This window comes from Cajanus cajan, chromosome 8 (genome assembly GCF_000230855.2).
Source record: "Cajanus cajan strain Asha chromosome 8, NIPB_CcT2T_4, whole genome shotgun sequence".
NCBI lineage: Eukaryota > Viridiplantae > Streptophyta > Magnoliopsida > Fabales > Fabaceae > Cajanus > Cajanus cajan.
In genome coordinates, this window is record NC_138524.1 from 24,502,218 (window position 1) to 24,509,416 (window position 7,199).

General features: G+C 43.5%; 1 pseudogene; it reads right to left on the reverse strand.

Annotated features, from left to right (window-relative positions):
* Window positions 1-3,249: 3,249 nt before the first annotated feature.
* On the reverse strand, window positions 3,250-6,806 carry LOC109818167 (peptide-N4-(N-acetyl-beta-glucosaminyl)asparagine amidase A pseudogene; annotated as a pseudogene).
* Window positions 6,807-7,199: the final 393 nt, after the last annotated feature.

Sequence of the window (7,199 nt, forward strand, 5' to 3'; positions counted from 1 at the left end):
CAGATACAATCTTAGTCGCGAAATAAATATCAAACTGATTAGGTCAGCAAAACAAACCCTGCGATTGGAGATAGAAAGTCAACCCTTCATGGAAAAGGATTTGTAGGACCAAGAAAAGGAGACTAAATTTCCGTGACTTGTTTTTTTAATTAGAAGAAATTATAATGTTCATAATTGTTCCGGCCACGAGGTGCACTAGGGTTTTTTCCTAGGTCAGACCTCAAAGCCAGAGCATTCAAAAGTGTAATCTGCCTTCTCAACTCTAGGGTTTTTTCTTTTATAGTTTCTTGTTTACGGGCTTTATGGGCCCCAAGAATGTAGGGATTTCTTTAACCGTTTTGATCTGGCTAATATTTGGTGAGGGACAGTGGGACCTTGCCCTTGCTATCAGGTAGTCCTTGTATGCGAGAGTTGTGTCGGCCCCCGACCGACCATACCCGTACTGAGGGTACAGTCGGGTATTGGCCGAGTTGGTTCTTGTAAGCGAAAGGAATTGGAAATATACCGACCAGGTTAAGTAGAGAAACCAAATCGAAAATAACCGAACCACTCTTAGAGGGGTGATCGGCGAGAGCTACAGTCGGCCTGGCATATCGGCGAGAGCTACAGTCGGCCTGGCATATCGGCGAGAGCTACAGTCGGCCTGGCCTATCGGCGAGAGCTACAATCGGCCTGACATATCGGTGAGAGCTACAGTCGGCCTGACATATCGGCGAGAGCTACAATCGGCCTGGCATATCGACGAGAGCTACAGTCGGCCTGACATATCGGCGAGAGCTACAGTCGGCCTGACATATCGGTGAGAGCTACAGTCGGCCTGACATATCGGCGAGAGCTATAGTTGGCCTGACATACGTAGTAGGCAGGTCAGAATCCGACCTGGACCGTACACTAGCCCTCCAGCGCTGAGCCTATAAGGCGGAAGGGCTTTGCTAAACAGGGGGTCGGCTTAGCCATGGCCGACATGTCCCTCGTGGAGGCCCCATGTCGGATTTCGTCCTGGACCGTACATTAGCCCTCCAGCCTTGAGCGTGCAAGGCGAGAAGGCTTATCCTCAGCCGATACATACAGTCAGATTCTTGTTGAGCACACTTTTATGGCTAAGGCAAGGGACAGACCAAGAAGATTCACTGACTCGTTATCTCAATTCGTGGCTCCTCGGGCTCTGGTAGGGGATGTGGGAAAATTCACCCAGTTAAAAAGCTTCAAATGGAGTAGTCGGTTAACTATCCGACTCAGTCACCTTGGGTCACCGAAATACCGAGTCGAAATTCACCAAAATCAAGTCGCCTAATTTCCGACTATAAATGATGAGAAAATTTTTTTGTTACAATGAAATTCGACAATCCGATCGGCGAAATACCAACTCACAAAATGAGTGGAAAATTTTTCAAGTTAAAATGAATCCAACTAATAGCCCCCATGCCCACCATTCCGAGAGTGAAATAAAAAGATGTTCTTCTAGCTAAGATGTGGCGTTTTTGGCCGAGGTGTGGGACATGATAAGCCTACGGGTCAGACAAATGTTGATCTCCCTAGAATGATTTAGTATTTTGGGTGTTCTCTGATGAGTTTTGCTTCCCCCTAGTTCGGATTTTTACCGAGCGATCATGAATTTGTGTCTTCGAGTTATTTTATACTCGCCCAGCGGATTTTTACCGATCAATCATGAGTTTGGTCTTCGAGTTATTTATACTCGCCCAGTCGGATTTTTACCGATCAATCACGAGTTTGGTCTTGGAGTTATTTATACTCGCCCAGTCAGATTTTTGCCGATCAATCACGAGTTTGGTCTTCGAGTTATTTATACTCGCCCAGTCAGATTTTTACCGATCAATCACGAGTTTGTCTTCGAGTTATTTATACTCGCCCAGTCGGATTTTTACCGATCAATCACGAGTTTGGTCTTCGAGTTATTTATACACGCCCAGTCGGATTTTTACCGATTAATCACGAGTTTGGTCTTCGAGTTATTTATACTCGCCTAGTCGGATTTTTTCCGATCAATCACGAGTTTGGTCTTCGAGTTATTTATACTCGCCCAGTCGGATTTTTACCGATCAATCACGAGTTTGTCTTCGAGTTATTTATACTCGCCCAGTCGGATTTTTACCGATCAATCACGAGTTTGGTCTTCGAGTTATTTATACACGCCCAGTCGGATTTTTACCGATTAATCACGAGTTTGGTCTTCGAGTTATTTATACTCGCCCAGTCGGATTTTTACCGATCAATCACGAGTTTGTCTTCGAGTTATTTATACTCGCCCAGTCGGATTTTTACCGATCAATCACGAGTTTGGTCTTCAAGTTATTTATACTCGCCCAGTCGGATTTTTACCGATCAATCACGAGTTTGTCTTCGAGTTATTTATACTCGCCCAGTCGAATTTTTACCGATCAATCACGAGTTTGTCTTCGAGTTATTTATACTCGCCCAGTCGAATTTTTACCGATCAATCACGAGTTTGGTCTTCGAGTTATTTATACTCGCCCAGTCGGATTTTTACCGATCAATCACGAGTTTGTCTTCAAGTTATTTATACTCGCCCAGTCGGATTTTTACCGATCAATCACAAGTTTGGTCTTCGAGTTATTTATACTCGCCTAGTCGGATTTTTACCGATCAATCGCGAGTTTGTCTTCGAGTTATTTATACTCGTCCAGTCAAATTTTTACCGATCAATCACGAGTTTGTCTTGGAGTTATTTATACTCGCCCAGTCGAATTTTTACCGATCAATCACGAGTTTGGTCATCGAGTTATTTATACTCGCCCAGTCAGATTTTTACCGATCAATCACGAGTTTGGTCTTCGAGTTATTTATACTCGCCTAGTCGGATTTTTGCCGATCAATCACGAGTTTGGTCTTCGAGTTATTTATACTCGCCCAGTCGGATTTTTACCGATCAATCACAAGTTTGTCTTCGAGTTATTTATACTCGCCCAGTCGGATTTTTACCGATCAATCACGAGTTTGGTCTTCGAGTTATTTATACTTGCCCAGTCGGATTTTTACCGATCAATCACGAGTTTGGTCTTCGAGTTATTTATACTCGCCCAGTCGAATTTTTACCGATCAATCACGAGTTTGTCTTCGAGTTATTTATACTCGCCTAGCCGGACTTTTGCCGACAATCACGAGTTTGTGGTGCCTTCAAAATAACACATGTTAGAAATCATATAAGATAAATAAGGGATGATGTTTATTAGGATTCAGGAATTATTGGTTTGCGGTGTCTCATTAAAAACCTTCTCAACAAAAAACCTTTTCACATTTTTATATGGAATAAGAATCTCTTGGGACGACCCTAGCTTCTCGGCTTTCAGCTGCCCTTTTGTTGATTTGTCCCTCCTCCGTCTTGATGTGACTCAGGGAGAAAGCTCTCACCTCCGACATCGTTTGACAACTCGCTTTCTCTAGCGCGATGTCGAAAGCTCCAGACCTTAAGCCCTTCTGGAATGCGATGACTGCCATCCTTTCATCCAAGGACGCTATCCTCAAGGCGATCTCATTGAACCTTTGCAGAAAGTCCTTCAACGACTCCTCCCGCTGCTATTTGAGATCGAACAAGTCCGACGTGATCGGTGGTTTCTTCTTGTTAGCGGCGAACTGTGTCATGAAGAGCCGACTAAAGACATCAAAGTCGGTGATTGATCGGTCAGGGAGACCACTAAACCAATCCAGTGCTGCTTTTTTAAGTGTACCCATGAATAGTTTGCAGCGGACTTCCATACTTTCTCCACAAATCAACATTTGAGCGTGGAAATTCGTCAAGTGCTGACTGGGATCCTGAGTTCCATCAAAAGGTTCGACTTGGGGAATCCGATGATCCCTCGGGATGGTCTCGGCCTCTATGGCCTCCGAAAAAGGTCGAAAATCCCTGGGGACTTCCATCATGACATCTTCCTCCACCGTCCTGGCGTTGGCCGTTATCATAGCTTAGCATCTCGTCCGCCCACCTCCTAATCTCCTTGTTTTCTCGTTGAATAGCCTCCTCTCTCTCCCTGGATCGCGCATTCTCCTCCCTCAATCCGTTGATCAATGCCATCATCTCCTCCATGGTAGGGTGTTGTGAGTCGTTGTTGGCTGTGCCGCCTCTCGCCATGGTAAAGTGCGGGTTCTCCTGTGTTACTTGGGGCGTAGGAAAAGTTTCACCGTAGTCCCACGGTGGGCGCCAAAATGTTCCGACCACGAGGTGCACTAGGGTTTTTTCCTAGGTCAGACCTCAAAGTCAGAGCATTCAAGAGTGTAATCTGCCTTCTGAACTTTAGGGTTTTTTTTATAGTTTCTTGTTTACGGGCTTTATGGGCCCCGAGAATATAGGGATTTCCTTAACCGTTTTGATCTGGCTAATATTTGGTGAGGGACAGTGGGACCTTGCCCTTGCTATCGGGTAGTCCCTGTATGCGAGAGTTGTGTCAGCCCCCGACTGACCATACCCGTACTGAGGGTACAGTCGGGTATTGGCCGAGTTGGTTCTTGTAAGCGGAAGGAATCGGAAATATACCGACCAGGTTAAGTAGAGAAACCAAGTCGAATAATAACCGAACCACTCTTAGAGGGGTGATCGGTGAGAGCTATAGTCGGCCTGGCATATCGGCGAGAGCTACAGTCGACCTGGCATATCAGCGAGAGCTACAGTCGGTCTGGCATATCGGCGAGAGCTACAGTCGGCCTGGCATATCGGCGAGAGCTACAGTCGGCCTGAAATCGGTGAGAGCTACAGTCGGCCTGACATATCGGCGAGAGCTACAGTCGACCTGACATACGTAGTAGGCAGGTCGAAATCCGACCTGGACCGTACAATAATAGAGTTTAAATTTGCGATCTTATGCATACTATTTCAATCACATGAGAGTGACTTTTTTTAATTTTTAAAAATTTCAATAAAAAGAACGGTAACTTAAGATGATATACATACTACTTTAACCTTGTCATGATATGAAAGCAACTTCTTTAGTTACATGAATATGTAACTTCATCGAAGAGAATTGTGTAATTTGAGCTGCCAACTTTCCTAGAATAGCAATATCCATCACTTGTGTAACTGTAATCTTGCTTTGTTTTACCAAGTCCGTTAACAACCAAGTCCCCTTTCATAACCATAATAGCCTTCCCATTCTGCACATTTTTTAGAGCACTCTTTGGAAATCCAAAAGCCGAACTCCTAGACTTGTTTTCTTCAAATCCCAACGTAACATTCGACAAAACTAAAGTATAGCCATCCTTATCCATCCCATACTCGTCCGAGTATAGGGAAAAATTTCTGTATGTATCATCAACAAAGGGTGATGAAAGGTTAGCATGAACACTTTCATTTAAAAGAATCACTTGATTCACAATGTTCTCATTCCCATTGTTCCCTATCACCATTGAATTGTTGTAAACAAAATCTTGAGCAAAAGTTGTAGTGATATTTCCGTAGGAGGATCTGATCCATCCGGAGGAGAAAATGGACCTCTTTGCACTAGTACTGAAGCTTCCATTCAAACCTTGAAAGTCATAAGCCAAAGACACAGCCAAAGGCTTGTCAACAAGTTCCTCAAGTCCTCCTTCTGTTCTACTGCTCTTCCCATCCAACCAAAGATGCAAATTTGCATCTATGAACCAAACATTCAATGCATTTGTCACGTTGAACCTCACCAAATGGCTCTTCCCATCCAACAAAGTCCCCAAAAAGGGTGTAACCTCAATATCATAAGATGGAAGATCAAATGAGCCAATCCCAGTGATAGGCCTCCACAAGTAGAGATTAACCCCTCCAGTGTAGATCACAGTAAAAGGCCAAACTGCACCAACAAGATTCCCATCAAGAGAAACCAAAACCTCCCTAAATGAACCACCCCAACGCACATTACTGAGGTTTTTGGCAACATTAAGATACTCATCAGGAGGGTTAGTGTACCAAAACTCATCCCTCTCATGAAATGAAACATAAACCTCCAAAACAGCCCTATAGGCATTTTGTGGCACCTTGAACTCCTTCAAACCCCTATCAGTGGAATTCTCAATTCTGAACCACAACCCATCATTCAGTGGAAGGTTCCTTGAAATGGGCAGGACCAAATCCGCAGGAACACCACCCCCAAATGCCAAAGCTCCAACCTTTGAGTTTGAAACATCATCATTGGAAGGATAAAAGTGAATGGTGATATCAACATGGTAAACCCCAGTGTGGGTTTGGTCCACAACGTTTCCCAGAAAAACAGCAAGGGTTTGGGGAGTTGAAAACAAAGAGTGGTACCTTGTGATGTCCTTCTGGACACTCCAAACAATGCCGGTGGCTCTTGGCTCTGCGGTGCAGCCTCTAAGAAGCTCAACCCCACCAAGCCACACACCGAAAATGCGATCAAATTGTGATCCTTTACACGTGGCTTTCCACTCAAGAACGATTTTGGAGAAGGTGTGAGAGGGGCAGTGAGAGGGAGGGGTGTAGTTAGCAAGAACCGGGGGTTGACCATAGGTGAAGCCGAAGTCGTGGTGGAGAATGTGGTGTGAGCAAGGTTTTGTTTTGGGGAGTTCAATGGGTTTGGTTACCTCAAAGTACTCAGTGGGTGGTTCAGGAAGAAAATGTGAGGTGAGTTGCATGTTTTTGTGGAGATTTGTTGAAGCAATGCGGTGGTGGAAGAGTAAGTGGGAGAGGAAGATTGAGATGAAGAAGAGAAAATAATTGTCCATCTTATAAATGTGATGGTTTATGATTTGTGAGATGTTGCATGCTAACCTGCATATATATTTTTGGTGCACGAAGGAAAGTATAGATTCTGAGTATATGGTATGTGTATTTGTACGTTGTTCTTGTAGGCTGCAATTCATCATCTTTATCATATTATTATTACACACAGGCTTGTTCGGAGAATTTCGGAACTATATGAAGGATTAAAAGAAGAAGATGAAAGCTACAATGGTTGTAAATAAACGTTCATTTTTGAATAATTTCTATCTAAAATATGTGTCTATTGATTCATCAAGAATCAATAATCTAGAAAAGAGATGCGAGTGCCTAATATATATAGGCAGCAGCTGCTAGACTTTATCTAATAATAAGTAACAGAATATCAAATTCTTAATCTCCTAAAAATAATGTCTTAATCTTATCCATATAAGAATAATTAATCTCCTAATCTTATTAACGTCAGAATAATTTAAACATGTAGCAGAAAATTCAAATATTTACACATCATAGACGAAACTAG